The 17,573-nt window shown below is 45.6% G+C and overlaps 1 protein-coding gene across 5 annotated transcripts in view; it reads left to right on the top strand.

Moving 5' to 3' along the window:
• The window catches only part of MYO18A (myosin XVIIIA), a 328,523-nt gene that overhangs the window by 21,830 nt on the left and 289,120 nt on the right, over positions 1 to 17,573 (top strand). The window contains exon 1 of one of the 5 annotated variants that reach the window (XM_066599570.1): positions 9,508 to 9,526. The exons of the other annotated variants lie outside the window; for them this stretch is intronic. The gene's annotated coding sequence lies outside the window, so the exon portion shown is untranslated. Of the gene's footprint in view, positions 1 to 9,507; positions 9,527 to 17,573 lie in introns of those variants that run through there. 5 annotated transcript variants of the gene reach the window in all.

Below are 17,573 nucleotides of genomic sequence, written 5' to 3'. Positions count from 1 at the left end.
CACAGCACTGCGGCCGCAATACGGAGGTGGGTCAGGTCTGACGTCATGACATTAGCCTGGCCTATGTGACCATGGCGTCTGCACGTGCTTTCATTGTCATTAACGAAGACAAGTAAACAGCTGTTTGCTGGTGTGATTGGTTTGTGGGAAGGTATTTCTTCAGCTGGCCAGTCAACTAGTACTACACTATATATATTCCGGCCACCTCCTCTTAGAGGGCGACGGTTATTCCTCTGCATGGTGGAGTCCTGGTCTGGTCTGCATGCTCTTGGTGCCATGTCGCACTCTGGTAAGTCCCTGGTGGTGGTCATCTACTTCCTAATGCTATTGTGACTATTTTACATCTGACAATTGTCACACCCTTTTCCATCTAGGGACAGTCTAGGTAGCCCCGATGTTCTGGACCAGGGCTACCCTCATTAGTGCGATTGCCCAGCTTTTAGGTAGGGCTTTCCCTTAGGAGTATGATGGGGAGAGATCTCCTTTTCCCCAATTGTTGAATTGTTATTAATATTGTTCTCCAAGTTATAACTACTGTATTTTCCAGAAAATAAGCCCTACCCTTATCTTTAGTGAGGTGTGGGGCTTGTCGAAATATAAGCCCTTGCCCAAAAATAAGCCTTAGCTCCACTAGGTAAAAAAAAGCAAAAAACAATACACACCTCGCAGCCGGCATCTGTGACCCTGCTATGGTCTCCCCAGCGGTGCGTCAGGCTGCTCTGTAATCCTCCCCTCTGTCATCTCTCCTCTGGTAAATGGGGCTTTGAATCGTGCCCGCCTTCAGCAAGTAAGCACTGTGATTTGGATCGAGCACCAGCCAATCACAGCCTGCGCTCAATCATTCATAGCCTTTCAGTGAATGACTGTGGTTGGTTCATCTAGTGCCAACTGTGATTGGCTGTGAGTAAAAGAAATGAAAAAGGAGGGTGGAGCAAGACCCAGTGAGGGTGGTGGAATATTTATGGAATACACAGAGTTTTCAATGATTGAGTATTTTGAATGGTGGAGGTGCTGCCAACCAGATGACGCTCCACCAGTGTGGGCGTAAGTGTAGCGAAAAGGATGTGAAAAGAACTGATATGGAGGCGCAACCCTCTAAGCTACTAGAAGATGTAGATCAAAGTCCAATGTGTGATGGTGAAAGCACTTCTTTTTTATTATTTTTTCAGAAATTAAAAACCAGCAATGGAATACGCGTTTTGGGGAAGAACCCCTTCGTCAGTTCGGCTGGATAGGACAACAGGATGCCTAGGGGTGACACGATTCCAAAGATGTATAGGATGTGTCGGAGGTCCTGTGTGCAGGAGGACAGGGGAGAAAAAGCACTTTTTTCTCCCCTGTCCTCCTGCACACAGGACCTCCGACACATCCTATACATCTTTGGAATCGTGTCACCCCTAGGCATCCTGTTGTCCTATCCAGCCGAACTGACGAAGGGGTTCTTCCCCAAAACGCGTATTCCATTGCTGGTTTTTAATTTCTGAAAAAATAATAAAGAAGTGCTTTCACCATCACACATTGGACTTTGATCTACATCTTCTAGTAGCTTTGAGTGTTGCGCCTCCATACCAACTGTGATTGGCTGGCGCTCGATCCAATCACACTGCTTACTTGCTGGAAGCGGGGGAAATTCAAAGCCCCATTTACCAGAGAGAGCTGACACCAGGGAGGAGTACAGAGCAGCCTGCCGCACCGCCGGGGAGATCATTGCAGGGGATAGAGACGCCAGCTGCGAGGTGAGTATGTGCACCCACCATCCCTGAAAATAAGATACTGTGCCTCTTTTGGGGCAAAATTTAATATAAGACAGTGTCTTATTTTCAGTTAAACACGGTTATTATGTATTGTATATCCGTCCTTTTGCACAACTATAACGCTTAATCCAGACAGTGTGTTTTTGATGTCTAGCTTGGACATAGCAGTCGTGCAGTGAATTGAAAATTTCCATTTTTGAGTTGACTAATTCATATGATTGAGCCATTTGCCTATTTTTAGTGCTTGGCTTGGTTGCGTTATCCAATCTTGGAATCTGCTTGTCACATTATATTGGAATTCTGTGTCCTGTATAATATATCAACAAAAATGTTGAATTTCAAGATGTTTGGCTGCTTACTCATAAAGACATCAGGAAGCAGATAATTAATATGTTTAAACAAGGAAGCTTTCAGGTTGCCATATACATTCCACAATTTTTTTTTTTTTGTGGGACCCGTTGACCATCTAAAATACATAGTTATCCTGAGTTTTCCCTGATGGTGAGACAAAGAAGAAGCTGTTACATAGTAACATTGTATGTTGGGCTGAAAGAAGGCAAATTTCCATCCAGTTCAGCTTGTTTCCACCGCCCTTGTTGATCCAGAGGAAGGAAAAAAATCCCCAATTTAGCTATTTGAGACAAGCCACCAGAGGTGTGCCTGCATATGGAGGTGTCCGGATGGATACCTGAATGTTTGGCCAACAGCTGTCTGAAATGTGTGACCAACTTAACCCCTTAAGGACGCGGCCTATTTTGGGGATAAGGACGCAATGATTTTGGGGGGATTTTCATCTTCACTTTTCAAAAGCTATAACTTTATTTTTCTGTCGACATGGCCGTATGAGGGCTTGTTTTTTGCATGGCGAACTGTTGTTTTTATTGGTGCGGTTTTTGATTACAAAAAGTTTTACAATATAGTCTATGATCGCAGGGAGAGAACGCATACATTGTGCCATTTTTTTCTGCGGGTCGGTATGATTACAACGATACCAAAATTCTTATGTTTGTATTTTAGGTTTTTCCAGTTTTCTGCCATAAAAACCCTTTTTTGGGAGGAAATTATTTGTTTTTTTTTCTAAATCGCTGTAACTTTTACATTTTTCCTTGGAAGGAGCACTGTGAGGACTTGTTTTTTGCGTGACCAGCTGTAGTTTTTATGGGTACCATTTTGGGGTACATATGGCTTTATCATTTTTATTGTGTTTTTTAGGAGGGAAAATGAAAAATAAAGCATTTTGCCTCATTTTTTTTTTCTTTTTTCGCCGTGCAGGATAAAAAGTGTTCCATTTGGTGTACGAGTGGTTACGGATACAATAATGCCAAATATTTGAGATTTTTTTTTCATACTAATAGGAGAAATACACATATCCTTTTCATATCCCTGTTGGGGATTTGTACCATAGCTGCTATGATTAAGCATTGCAGGACCTCTGTCCTGCAATGCCTTATCGCTTGTATTAGTGATCATAGCTAATGGCAAAGCAGGACGCCTGTAGCTGGCATCCTGATGCCATGGCAACCCGTCGGGCTCTCCGCGATTACATAGCGAGAGTCCGAAGTCACAGAGGGAGCGTGCTCTCTCTGTGAACCCTTTACATGCTGCAATAATACATAGCTCGCGGTGTGTAAGGGGTTAACAGTGGGGGTCCCTGTCCAGATGCACCTCCGCTGGTTTAGGGGAAGGCCATCTATCTGTGACAGCCAGCTCCCGCTGCCTGATAGCGCAAGATCAGAAGAGATCTTGCGCTATCCCCAGGGCGTAAATGTACGTCCTGTTGGGTTAGGTACCCTGCAGCTAGGACGTACATTTTTGTCCTGTGGTGTTAAGGGGTTAAAGATATTTGGGCAAAAAAAATTGAAAATTGAAATCTAAAAGAAGCCTTGCTCAGCTTACCCCTTCCCATGTTGCTCCTGGTCCACCAGTACTTGCTTCTCTTCTGCTGAACTGAGGACTTCACTGAGACGAAGGACATTTGACCACTGGCTCATTTCGAGCAGTGATCCACTGCAGCGGTCACATGACCTTATTGTTGGGATGTCTTCTCTGCTGCAGCAGGAACTGTAGGGCAGCAGTAGACTGGGCATTGGTAGAATGGGATTGGGTAAGGCAATTATGGCTTCTTTTACATTTGTGTAGCACTCGGAGTTGTGTCAATATTTTTTTTTTTTTTTTTTTTTACTGCCCAGTATACACCTCTCGGCCGCATCCATGACAGAACCTCTGTCCAGATGTTCTGACGCAGATATGAATCCACCCGAAGTCTAAAGGCTCATTTACAAAGGCGTCTTTGGCACGCATATTGCTTGCTACGCAGCAAATACACATAGCCCATATTGGTGCGTACCACACGTAATATTCACCATGGAGTATTTTACTTAGCTTTTCATGCATGTAATACACGTTGGGGGAAAAAAAAAAAAAAAAGCCGGTGTGAGTAGCCCAATATGAATCAATGGGCTTTTAACACAGAGTATTGCGCATGTGAAAAATCAGTGTAAAAAGCGGGACACATACACCCATGTGAGTGAATCCTTAGTGACTAGTAGTTTGCTTCTGCGCCCACGTTAAAGGCGTTCGTCATCGGGTTTATGATGCCTAAATTACGAGCAGCATGAACACGGGACTGTTGTCCCCGTGGGGGTTTAATTCTGAAACGTTGCGGTATTTCAGATTAAATACGTTTTGAAGTCTGACCTGTAGCGGGCCGCGCCAGCTGCATGAAGACTGACTGCTCTCCCTTTTTGCGTGTATGGAGAAAGGTGTTACTCTGCATGATGCCGGTGGGGGCAGGCTGGCACGGCCCGCCCCCGTGACTTGGAGCTCAGCTCCTAGTCAAACTTCAAAGTTTATTTAATCTGAAAGGCTTCAGCATTTCGTGGTTCGTGCACCATGATCCTGATGACAGAATTGATTTCAATCACAAACTTAAATGGGCGAACAGATTTCTGTAGACTCGGCTGCAATTTGTAGAATGAGAAGTTCCAAAGTTATGAAAGGAAGAAAACCAATGACCAACTAAACTAACCAGTCGCTCATGCTTTTACTGTTGGTTAGGTACCTTGATTGGCTATTGTTGTATCTTGTCTCCACCTAAAAAATGGGTGAAGACATGGGTTGGGAGTCCTCAGCTGCAGGTTACGCATAGGTGATAGGCAGAGGTGGGGATTGGCTGGCAAACAGACACCTCCCCACATATACTGCCTACGCCCAGAGCCGGACTCCCCAATCTCAGCGTTTATGCCCTTCCCATGGCGACACAGCAGCAGCTGGCGAGTTCGCTGTAAGGGTCATCGCTAGGGGTGACAGGGGAGGATGGAGGATTCGGGTGCTGCAGACACACACGGGTGCAGACTCCCCCCTTCAGCTGCCACATTCCCCTGTGACATGGCCCTGGCAGCTGACACCTGTTGGCTATGTCTATATATTCCAGCCTATAGGGGAAAGAAGCTGCGGAGCTGGCAGGGAGAAAATGCTGTGACCGCTGCTACAGCCAGGAGAACAGTGTCGGCGTGAGCAGCGCTACAGCAGGGAGAACACTGTCGGCGAGAGCAGTGTCTCCGCAAGAGGCACCATGGACACAGAGATTGTGGAGGGCTTGAGGCTGACAGCAGAAAGCAGACTGTCATCGGGAGGGGAGCAAAGCTGCTAGGGCGGCAACGGAGCTGGGAGAAGAGAGTCACAGGCTGGCCGGCTGCAGCGGCCGCAGGAAGAAACACAGCCAAAAACGGGTTGGGAGCTGAGAGGGGCGTTATCAGGGTGGTAACAAGGCGTTACCCCTCACCATGCAGGTCTCCACCCATATTTGTGGTGGAGACAAGATACAACAATACCTCTTGATTGTACTAGTTCTTACTGCAGTACTTGTATGTGTATCTTAGATCCAATGGGTGGCATTGCAGTGGTATTGTTCCATCTTTCTTGCTGCCATCCAATAGGTGGCACTGCAGAGGTATTGCTCCATCTTCCTTATTTACATATATTTCCCAGAGGAGCATGGATGGCCTTATAAGTCTCCTTACTAACCTTCTAGGTGCTCTCCTTAAGGAGAGGAATTACTCCTCCTGACCCACATCATTGGCCTCTCCTTAGCCGAGCCAGAATCCTATTGCACACTGATGACGGGCAAGCACCCCAAAACAGCTGTCTGTGTATGGATTCTGCCTTGCTTTTCATTTCCCAATCATTGTTCCAAAGACCTGTATAAAGGGTCTGACATCGATTTACAGGAATAATGGTATCCAATAGGTGGCGCTGCAGAGGTATTGTTCCACTTTCCTTATTAGCATCTTAGAAATGAGTAATGTAGTAATCCTCCACAGCGCCACCTGTTGTAGCTACTGATAAGGGGCAATAATCCTAAAACCGTTGTATGTACATGGCTATTCTGGTTTGCATCAACAGTCATGTAGCAAGGCCTGTTAAGAGATCGAACATTGATTCATAAGGTAGTTAGCACTGTTGCTCATTTGCATGGTTGTTTCCCAGAGAGCATTGCGTGGCCTTTTAAAAGTCTAAATAAACCCTTTTATTCTGTCCTGTGGTGCTTTCAACAAGGAGAAACATTACTCTCTGAACTTATACTATCGTCCTTAATGTATACATAAGAAATGAGGAACTGCTTATGTTGACCCCGTTTGCCTTTGTCTTCATAGACTCTGGTCTTAATAAGCAGTATGTCTGCCATGTGTTCTCCCTACTGGCATGTTTAAACGGGGATCACATTGGAATGTATTGCATCATATTTGTGTTTTGTAACCTGGAATTACTTGCTGTCCATGTAGTAAAGAGAATTTGACCCCCAAGGCCCAATGTCCTTGGGCAAATTTGAATTGCGGAACCCGCAATTCAAGACGCCCATGGGGAGGCATGGGCGCCCGCAGCTTAATTAAAGCATGTGGATTTGTTTTGCGTACTTCTGGTCCGGAAGACAAATCGCAGCATGCTCCATTTTGCTGTGGTTCAATGGAAGCAGTCCGATCAGCGGAATTGTGAATGGGCTGTGGATTCGTGGGAAAGCGTTTTTTTTTTTTTTTTTTTTTGCAGGGACCAGACAAGCTTCTATCAAGCCTGATAGAAGCCTGTCCGGTCAGATCGCGGTTGCTAGGCAGCTGGGGGCCTTCTGAAAGGCCCTAGGGCTGTCTATGCAGAGCGCCTATCAAGCCGTGCGCTTGATGGGCACTCTGCATAGGCAGCCCTGGAGCCTTTCAGGAGGTCCCCGGCTGCCTAGCAACCACACAGCGTCCCGCGATCTCATCATGGGACGCTGTACGGGCCCCCTGAACGTCGGGTGCAGGCTGTTTCTTACAGCGGGCACCCGGCGGCAGCAGTTCCGACGAGCCACGCCGCTCGTCAGAACTGTTAACACTTTAAATACCGCTATCAGAGCGGTATTTAAAGTGTTAACAGTTCCGACAGGCGGCGCGGCTCATCGGAACTGCTGCCGCCGGGTGCCCGCTGTAAGAAACAGCCTGCACCTGACGTTGTATGGAGCGGGATCCACCCGCGATCCCGCTCCATACAACCATTTGTTCGACTTGCGAACAAAATGGACTTGCGAACAGGCTCCTGGAACGGAACCTGTTCGCAAGTCGGGGACCACCTGTATATACGGTAAATCAAATAAATATTCTATTTAAATCCCTTCAGGGGTTGCCGGCAGACCATTACTTTCAATGGTCCTATTGAAAGCAATGGGAGAGCTTCGTGATCCTCTGTCACAGCTGTGACAGGGGATTCTTTACTTCCCGCGGGAAGTCCTCTTGTATAAGCCCACCCTAGGCTTATACTCGAGTCACTAAGTTTTCCCAGTTTTTTTTTTTTGTGGTAAACTTAGGTGGGTCGGCTTATACTCCAGTAAATACGGTAGATTTCTATATTGTTCAGTCACTTTGCGTTTTGTTAATTGACCAAAACTATTAACACTTCTATTTTTGAAAGTATTCTTACTTTAAAGCTTCCCCCCCTCCCCACACCTGCCTAAAACTTTTGCACAGTACTGCCTATCCTGTGATATCTTATTTTTCACAGTCTATATGCTGTTGCCTTTTTTAGATAAGCCAAGACATCTTTATGTTAGAATGCTGATATATATTTTTTTTCTTTTTATGGGGTGCAAATTTTCAACTTTACACAAATGGTTTAAGGGCTCTTTAAGCCGTGATGTTGCTTGTGGGCTGGAGTTGGGGCTTTTCTTGCTGTATTGCCATCTAGTTCAATAATCCTAATGTATGTGTAAGGACAAAGCTGGCTTGGTTGTGTATGCTGAAGGATTTAGACATTGCTGCTATATACATTATCCTTCCGTGCTTCTCCCAATTGGCTTATTTCCCTATTACTGCCAACGGCAAAGAGTGTCCAAAAATAGTTACTCGGTGTAATGTTTAGGTTGATGGACTTATGGGCTTGATTTGAGGGTAGTGCAATCGGTGGGCAGCTTTGTGTGTTGCCCACCAAAGGCAATAGTAAAACTGTACTGTAAGCTCCGCTACGGGTGCCCATATACGTTCCATAAAAGCGTGATGACAAGGATATTTCAGACTCAAATGCTCATGACTTGGGTGAGTTCTTGGACGTAATATTTTAGTAGTGTTGTTTTTTTTGGTTTTTGTCGTTGCCTCTCTTTTGATAAAGGAGTTCAGGTTAAGAATGGGAATCATTTGAAGCCATGCCGTGATCTACGCTGGCTTGTAAAATGATGTTTCCCTAATCCCTGGATGCTGGCTTCCTGCCTTTTTAATGGGAGACCTAGAACTTTGACTGAGGTTGTATATGGATGTATGGTATCAAAAGTATTGATGGCATTAAGAACATTTAGTTGGTCATGCAGATGATAGATTGTCCTACATCTTCTGCAGGGAGAAGAGACCTGATGAAGGGGGACCCGAGTAGTCTCGAAAGCTTTCTATTGGTCATCATCTTTTTCATATAGCCATTAAAAAGTATCAAAAACCTGAGGAATCTCCCTTTTTCATACTTGCCATCAGCTTCTAGATGTTGTAGGATCCAACTATCTTTATAACGGGACATGCAGATGTTCGTTATACACATGATGACAATGGTGGAGCTTATTATTTTTAGAACCATTCAGCATATGTGTGATGGAAATGCCCTATGTGACCAATCCCCTATAGTGTGGAAGTGACTCAATATGGAAAAACCAGGCTGATGCCTCTCGCGAGCTTCTGCTGAGCAGTGTGCCCTCTACCACCCTGTGCTTGCCACTCATCACATTGGTTTTCTTTTTGTTTGCTGAGGTCTGGAAAGCGCAAGCCCAGCTTTCTAGAACTGACAGGTCTGTGGCTGCGCACGTCCCTTTTGTGTAGGACGCTTTTGTTACTACTCGCCGGCTGCTTCCTTTCATGAATAATTGAGATGGTGTTAAGTTCTGAGCAAACATAATAAAAAAAAAAAGTGGATAGAGGGAGAGTAGTAGTGGCGGTGGCCACCTGAGGAATTGGAAATGCCCTAAATCTAGGATTGTGATGAGTCAGGATTTCCTAGAGGAATTCTAAGTAGACGGAATCCAAAAACAAAATCTCCTAAATAGAATGGGAAGCTGAGGAGGAGGGGTGTGGTTTTCCTGGGAACAAAGCCCGGCTGGTGGTCCAGCCTAGAAGATCACAAGTCGTCTTGTCTCTACGGATGATGGGCAAGGAAGAGATGTTTTATGTGACTTGCATATAGGAAGCTTTAATGCATTGACTAAACGGTCGTCTCCTGGAGGTGTGCTTATATTTACCTCTTTGTGGACAGGAATGTGACGCCAAGGAGTAAGTAGGAACACCTCTATACAATATTTACTAACGGTGTGTGCCTGCAATGTTGTGTTAACCCTTTATGCAGCTGGGGAGACTGCGGAGGTCTCAGGGGATCTATTCATAAATCGCTGACATGCTGCTTGGCTCCAGTTTTAGTCTGTACTGAAAGATGCCCCCGCTGGGTTTTCCTGCCAAGACAGACAGCAGCTTGTCAATATATAATATCTTAATTTTAATTTGAGTAAGCGTAGTAGTAACAATACTGCACTGACCTGTTGTGGTTGGAGTCAAGGGAGCAGTGCTACCATTGAGCCACTATGCTGCAGGTTGGAAGAGACCCTTTTAAGAGGGGCTTCACACACAGGTGTTTTTATTAAAAAAAAAATAATAATTTAAATATAATATTTTTTTAAAGCCTCTTTTTCGGGAGAAGACTGTTTGTGGCAGTTCTTTTGAACCAAAGCTAGAAGTAAATTTAAAAGGAGTGGAACATATAAAAGAAGCACTTGTACTTCTGGCTTTGGCTTAAAGGGCATCTGTCAGCACCATAACCTACATTATGGTACTAAAAGGGGAGGGCACAGGGAGTCCGGGGAGGTATGTTTTTGTTCTCATTCCTGAGCTGTGCATATTCACCAAGTTTGTTAGGTCCCGGGAATGGAGGACCAGGTAAGTATAAAACGTACCTCTCCGGACTCCTTGTCCCCTGATCTTCTAGCACCATAACGTAGTTTATGGTGCTCACAGGTGCTGATAGAGGCCCTTTAAAGGGGTTGTCTCGCGGCAAGCATCAAAATTTTACATTACCCCATTCCCCCTGTCACCCCCCCTGGCATAAAACAGCAAATTAAAACGGTTTTTAAACCGCTTGCTACTCACCGATCCGACGAAATAAGGAGTTTAAAAAAATCTTCTCCCTAAGATGGCCGCCGGTCCTTTCCCAGGGATGCACTGCGGTTTTCTCCCATGGTGCACCGCGGGCCTTCTCCCATGGTGCACCATGGGCTCTGTGCGTTCCATTGCCGATTCCAGCCTCCTGATTGGCTGGAATCGACACACGTGACGGGGCGGAGCTACGATGACGACACGGTGACCAGCTCTCCGGCACGAGCGGCCCCATTCACCAGGCAGAAGACCGCACAGCGCAAGCGCGTCTAAAAAAGCAAGAAGCCAGCGAAATTAGACGGAGCCATGGAGACGTGGACGCCAGCAACGGAGCAGGTAAGTGAATAACTTCTGTATGGCTCATATTTAATGCACGATGTACATTACAAAGTGCATTAATATGGCCATACAGAAGTGTATACCCCCACTTGCTGCCGCGAGACAACCCCTTAAAGCCAAAGCCAGAAGTACAAGTCTTTCCTGTATATTTCCCATTCCTCTTTGGTCCCCCCCCCCCCCCCCCCACGACCTATTAGGGCTGTTAAAGCCATGTGTACATAGTAAATGACCCGGTGTCCCTGAGATAATCCTGCACAGCTATGTCCATACCTGATTTACAGTACTGCTTTGCTCTCTGTTGGTGCAGACCTACCTGCCTAGGACATATAATTTCTTGTGACGGATTAGCAAGAAATATAATACTCTGCATATTCCCACCTTAAGGCCGGGCTCACGCGGGTCAGATTCCGGCTGTGAGCCCGGCAAGCAACCCTGCATACGGCACTTTACTGCATTGCGTATGACCGTGGAGGCTCGCAGGCGATCATGCTCAGTACGTCAATGGAGGCCGTCTGCTTGGATTCCACGGTAAATTAGAGCATGCTGCAAATTTTTTTTTTCTGCTGGCGGAATACGCAATTCATTTCTACAAGTGTGAAGGAAAATTTGAAAATGTATGCCTTTCATTGTCCACGGTTTACAGAGGATCGTCTGCGTGGACTCCGCAGAATCCGCAATTCACATCCGGTGATGTGAGACCGGCCTAACAGTTTTAAATGGGGACTGCGCTTTCAACAAACCTTGTATGAATCAAGGCGAATATAAGAAATCTAATACTATATTGTATCAGAGAAAAGTGCTTCTTTCCTCATCTCCCTTCCTCCTAAGGGAGCCTGTTCACGGGCATCTGGGTAAAATGCCGTGAGTCTCCGATGGGAACTGATTTAGGGACGAAACGAGTCTCTATCTCACATGCTCACCCCTATGTTGCCATCCAGGCTTGTGTCCCTGTGCATTTTACTGCAGCAGCCCGAGTGTGATATCAATCAGAGAAAATCAGACCAATACCAAACTTGTAAAGCTGCACTTCTTTTTTTTTTTTTTTTTTTTTTTTCCCCTCCATGGACCCACAGCAATGAATGAGTGTTCTTTTTTTTTTTTTCTTTTTTTTTTTTGTCTAGCTCAGACTCTTGGTGGGAGAGAAAAATTTCACATTGAAAATAATGGGTTCTATACTTGTCCAAGTTTCATCCATACTGCATTGGACAAAACTCGTATGAGTTTTTGCACGTGTTAATACAGCCTAAGGGCTTATTCAGACGGGCATATATTGGTTGGGTTTTCACGCCCAACTGATATACGCTGTTCCTCTTTGCAAGGGGAGGAGGCGGGCCTGGCTCGGGAGCTAGTGCACTGAGTTCCCGCCCCCTCGCCACTGTTTGCAATGGGAGGGGGCGGACAGAACTTAGCTCTGCCCCTTTCCCAACCCTCCCATTGCAAGCTGTGGCGAGGGGGCGGGTGCTCAGTTCACTACTCCCAGCCTGCCTACTCCCCTTGCAAAGAGGGATGGCGTATATTGGCCAGGCGTGAAAACCCGGCCAATATACGCCTGTATGAATAAGCCCTAAAAGATGGAAAGCAGGATGGAACCAGTACTGGAGTGTTAAAATATACTGTGCCAGAAGCCTCACTGAGAGTGATAACACAATGGGAGATGATATAGCAGCTCCGCTACACCCACCAGCTCAGGGAAAACTGAGAATTAGAGATAGAGCCTGCATAGGGGAAAATTGGGGATCCAGTTCAGGTGAACACATGGCAGCCTATTCTGAGACGTCATCTGGAAGTGTAGGTTTGCTTTAAATCCTAGTATTTTGCTGTAGTTTGCTTTGTTACTTGTTTACTATTGTAATATCCTATTACTAAACCGTTTGCTTCTCTTCTGTTGTGCTATTGAACGCACGCGGAACTTGATTAACTGTATAGGATTACTGGTGCCAAAAGCAGTTTGTTTCTGTATCTCTGGACAGCAAAGGTTAGGAAACTCTGTAGAACCTGTTCTGAATGTTGCAATTACTCTTTTCTATTTTTTACAGCGTTGTTCTGTTATATTGATGCTAGAAGTAGCAAAGGGCAACGTTGCTAAATATCTTCTGTTATAGTTGCAGGTACTTATGGGTGTTTGGGTACAAAGCCTACAAAAACCTTGTGGTTGATCTACAGCCAGATGCTCCCTTCCAGGAGGGCTGATATATAGTAACATAGTATGCTAGGCTGAAGGGAGACAATGTCCATCTAGTTCAACCTTTTTTAAACCCCCCCCCCCCATCCTTGTTGATCCAGAGGAAGGCAAAAAAAAACTTTGCGGCAAAAGCCAATTAGCCCATTTGGGAGAAAAAAATTCCTTCCCAACTCCATAATGGCAGTCAGAATAATCCCTGGATCAATGTTTAATAGTTCCTACTTAAATATAAGACCCGGAACAACAACCCGCTGGCTGCCTAATGTCTATATCCTGTAATATTATAGCGCTCTAAAAAGACGTCTAGTCTGCTCTTAAACCCCTCTACGGATTTTGCCATCACCACGTCCTCAGGCAGAGAGTTCCACAGTCTCACTGCTCTTACAGTAAAGAACCCCCTTCTATGTTGGTGATGAAACCTGCTTTCTCCTAGTAGTAGTTGATGTCCTCTTGTTGTCTCGACACAGTCCTGGGTATAAACAGGAGAGATCCTTGTATCGTCCCCTCATGTATTTATACATAGTTATTTGATCACCCCTTAGCCGTCTTTTTTTCTAGGGCAAATAATCCCAATTTTGCCAGCCTCTCTGAGTATTCCAGTCCTCCCATTCTGTTTATTAATTTAGTTGCCCTTCTTTGATCTCCCTCAAGCACTGTAACATCTTTCCTGAGCTCCGGTCACCAGAACTGTACGCAGTATTCCATGTGGGGCCTGACAAGTACCTTATATAGTGGGAGAATAATGTTCTTGTCCCTCACCCCTATACCTCTTTTAATGCACCCCAAGACTTTATTAGCTTTTGCAGCAGCTGACTGGCATTGGTTACTCCAGGTAAATCTACTTTTACCCCCATGTCTTTTTCCATATCACTTTTCCCTAGCAGTACCCCATTTAGTGTATATTGGTGACATCCGTTTCTCCTGCCTATGTGCATAATCTTACATTTATCAATATTGAACTTCATTTGCCATTTTTCTACCCAAGCCCCCAGCTTATCCAGGTCAGTTTGACGCCGCACATTGTCCTCGGTAGTTTCAATTACCTTGTATAATTTCATATCATCTGCATATCCAAGTGTAAATGTTTACTGTAAACATCGGATACCAAATAGCATCTGATAAAATCAAGAATTTATCTTCAAGTTTTGTGTCTCTCCTCCCCCTTCCCATTCATGTTTCCTATAGTATACAGTCTTCCCAATTAATTTGTAGTGAAAAAGGAGCTAGAAAGTGTTCATATTGTCCATGGTCTATCACCTTTCTGATTTCAGACTGTAGCACCTGAATGGTAAACCTAATTATTCAAAGAGGAGCCTGATACTTGCATAACTCAACATACGTAGATGATAAACCCATGGTGTGCACATGTGGTTTGCAGGTGACCATCACTGTACAGTGTACCATTGATTCAAGCAACATGCGTTGGGGTCCTGGGTTCAAATTCAATCAAGGACAACATCTGCATGGAGTTAGCATGTTCTTCCTGTGTTTGTGTGGGTTTTTCCTCCAGGTACTTGGGTTTCTTCCTCCCACGCCCCAAAGACATATTAATAGGGGAATGTATAATGTTAGCCCCTATGGGGACGGGGTATTATTGTATCTTGTCACCACTAGGAAGCTAGGGGTTTGACAGGAGTTGCATGGAGGAACGCCCCTGTCACACCCCTAGCTCCTGATTAGGTGACTTCACTAAGGTCCCCACAGCAGTGTGTGTAGAGATTCTTGCCTGCCCTGGGCGGTTAGGGTTAGGGGTTCGTGTTCATGTTGGGCTTACATTATTCACTCTAAATTCTTGCATGTTTCAGGGGTGAAATGCAAGCATGTATGGTGAATATTCTAAGCCTAACATGAACACGAACCCCTAACCCTAACCGTACAGGGCCGTCAACAATCTCTACACACACTGCTGCTGCTACCAGTGAACCTGGAGCAGCCGTCCTCCTTGCCTGCCCCCTGCAGCCGCCGGCACCGCGCTGCAGTTATGCCGCAGCACTCGGGCACTCACTTCTGCCGGCTCAGGCTGTGTCTCCTACTGGCGCCGCAGCTGCTGCACACGCACGCGCGCGCACGCACACGCACGCACACACGTCTCCGCCAGAACTTCCTGGTGGTGACAAGATACAATAAGACCTGGGGACGGGAGCCCCTACAGGTGATGGTCTGTGTACAGGGCTAAAGAATATGTATGGGCTATATAACGGAGTAAAATAGCGGAGTAATGTGCTGTATAAATAAATAAATGTTACTTTAACTGTTTAGCTTGGTCCCTACTAGAGATGAGCGAGCGTACTCGGATAAGCACTACTCGCTCGAGTAATTGGCTTTATCCGAGTATCGCTGTGCTCGGGTCTAAAGATTCGGGTGCCGCTGCGGCTGACAGGTGAGTCACAGCGGGGAGCGGGGGAGAGCGGGCGGGAGAGAGGGAGAGAAAGATCTTACCTCTGTTCCTCCCCGCTCTCCCCTGCTGCTCCCCGCTCCGTGCCGGCACCCGAATCTTTAGACCCGAGCACAGCGATACTCGGATAAAGCCAATTACTCGAGCGAGTAGTGCTTATCCGAGTACGCTCGCTCATCTCTAGTCCCTACCTTTATGGAGCTGTTACTAGATTTACTTGCGGCGAGCATATTTCTGCACACAGATCAGCAATGAATCAGCTTGTGTGGGGTTGATCTGTTGAAGGAGGTTGCTGAAGAATCCAGAACAAACATGGTGACCAATATGCAAATTCTATATAAATAGTGTTGTGGTCAACATGAAGGCCAGGTCCATTGTTCACCCACTGCTACCAGCTATATGTGGGGCAGTTTTCATTGGTATTTGCATGTATATCAGCTCTGTTCTTCTAGTGATGGAGTTTGCATTTCTATGGATTCATATATTCCAGAAGTAATGGATCTATACAAGCCAGTGACTGCGGGGCTATACACATGATGGACTAATGGTGGACTGACATGGGCCTCTAGTTATCACATTTATGTGGATACTAAATTGGAAGCACGTTTTGTTTTTGACTTTGAAGCAAATGAAAGATAACTTGCTCACACTTGAGTAGAAGAGTACAACAGGCTTAGGGCTCATGCCCACGAGTGGCGCAGAATTTTTTCAAAACAAAAAAGTGTGGGCAAGTGATCATGTTTTTTTGTTTTTTTTTTTGCGCAGATTTCTGCGGTCTCTATTCCTTGATATCAATGGAGCCCCCCCTGCGTAAATCCACGGTAGAAATCCGCATGTGTGCGTTGTCAGACAGAAAGCTATTATCTTCAATAGAACCTTGTCGCTGCAAATTCACACGTGGATTTCCACAGCGGGAACCGCAGTGAAAATCCGTTCGTCGACATTCACCCAAAAGCGACGCTCTGGTTTTGGGATTAAATTGTGACAGGAGGGGTAAGGTGGTTTATTACCCATCAGTTTCGGGCTCCGTTTTTGGTTGGCCAAGATTACTGCAGTAACTTTCTATCTAGCTAATGCACACTGTGCGCCACTATCTACAAATTATCTGAAGGGCTGTCACAGTGCAGAGGGATCAGCCCTATTCTCATTTGTACAAGGAAATACTAGAAGCAATGGGATGAAACTGAAAGGGAGGAGACACAGATTAGATATTAGAGAAAACTTCCTGACAGTGAAGGTGATCAATGAGTGGAACAGGTTACCACGGGAGGTGGTGAGTTCTCCTTCAATGGAAGTGTTCAAACAAAGGCTGGACAAACATCTGTCTGGGATGATTTAGTGATCATGCACTGAGCAGGGGGTTTGACCCGATGACCCTGGAGGTCCCTTCCAACTCTACAATTCTATAATAAGGGGACCATGTCACATCCCGACAGCACTATAAACTAAGTTATGGTGCTGTTAGGCGACATGACAAGGAGAGATGTGTTTTTTTTTTGGTTTTATACTTTCCAGCTCCTGTGATCCAGCGCCGTCACCTAGTGAAGAGCGAGCAGCGCAGGAAAATCTGACTAGTCTCAGAGTCCTGTCTATGGGTTAACGTGTAAATGGGACTATGAAGACAGATTTCCTGAGCCGCTTGCTCTTTACCTGTGACAACAGTGAAAAGTGGGAGTTGGCAAGTATAAAAAGTACTCTGCTCACCCGGCTCACTAACAGCACTATAGCTTAGTTTATGGTGCCGTGGGCATGTGACAGGTTCCCTTTAACTCTGCATGACTTAGAGATATGCCTCTAGTTCTGTCTGCACAAACTCAGTTGCATAGTGCTTCTAGGGTACAGTACTTCTGAATCACGTGTTCGGCTGCTCTCTCACATGCTTTCCGAAAATGATGCTTTTGATGCAATTTCGCGCAGTGTTTTCAAAAGCATGTTACAGCGTTTGACAGCTTTTTTTAGTTCACCCCACTCCCCATGATGAGGTGTGTTAAAGTGCGAAAATAGAGCAGACAGCGCTTTATTTTCTAGCGCTGGTCTACAAGGCCCCATTGAAATCGGTGGCGGCGTTCATGACGCAGTGCTAATGGTGGTAAAATACCGGCAGTGTGGGAGCGGCCATAAAGGATGCCATGTGTTTTTTGTTTGTTTTTTTTTTCTTCCCCCTTCATCTGTAAATTCGGTGGCACTTGGGAGTTTTATGAGTCTGTAGACTAAGTTCTGTATTCTTTGACTGAAATAAATTTGTTTGCACGCGCTCT

Source organism: Eleutherodactylus coqui, chromosome 4 (assembly GCF_035609145.1).
Source record: "Eleutherodactylus coqui strain aEleCoq1 chromosome 4, aEleCoq1.hap1, whole genome shotgun sequence".
NCBI lineage: Eukaryota > Metazoa > Chordata > Amphibia > Anura > Eleutherodactylidae > Eleutherodactylus > Eleutherodactylus coqui.
Note: the sequence above shows the minus strand (reverse complement) of the source record. Positions and strands in the feature narration are given on the sequence as shown.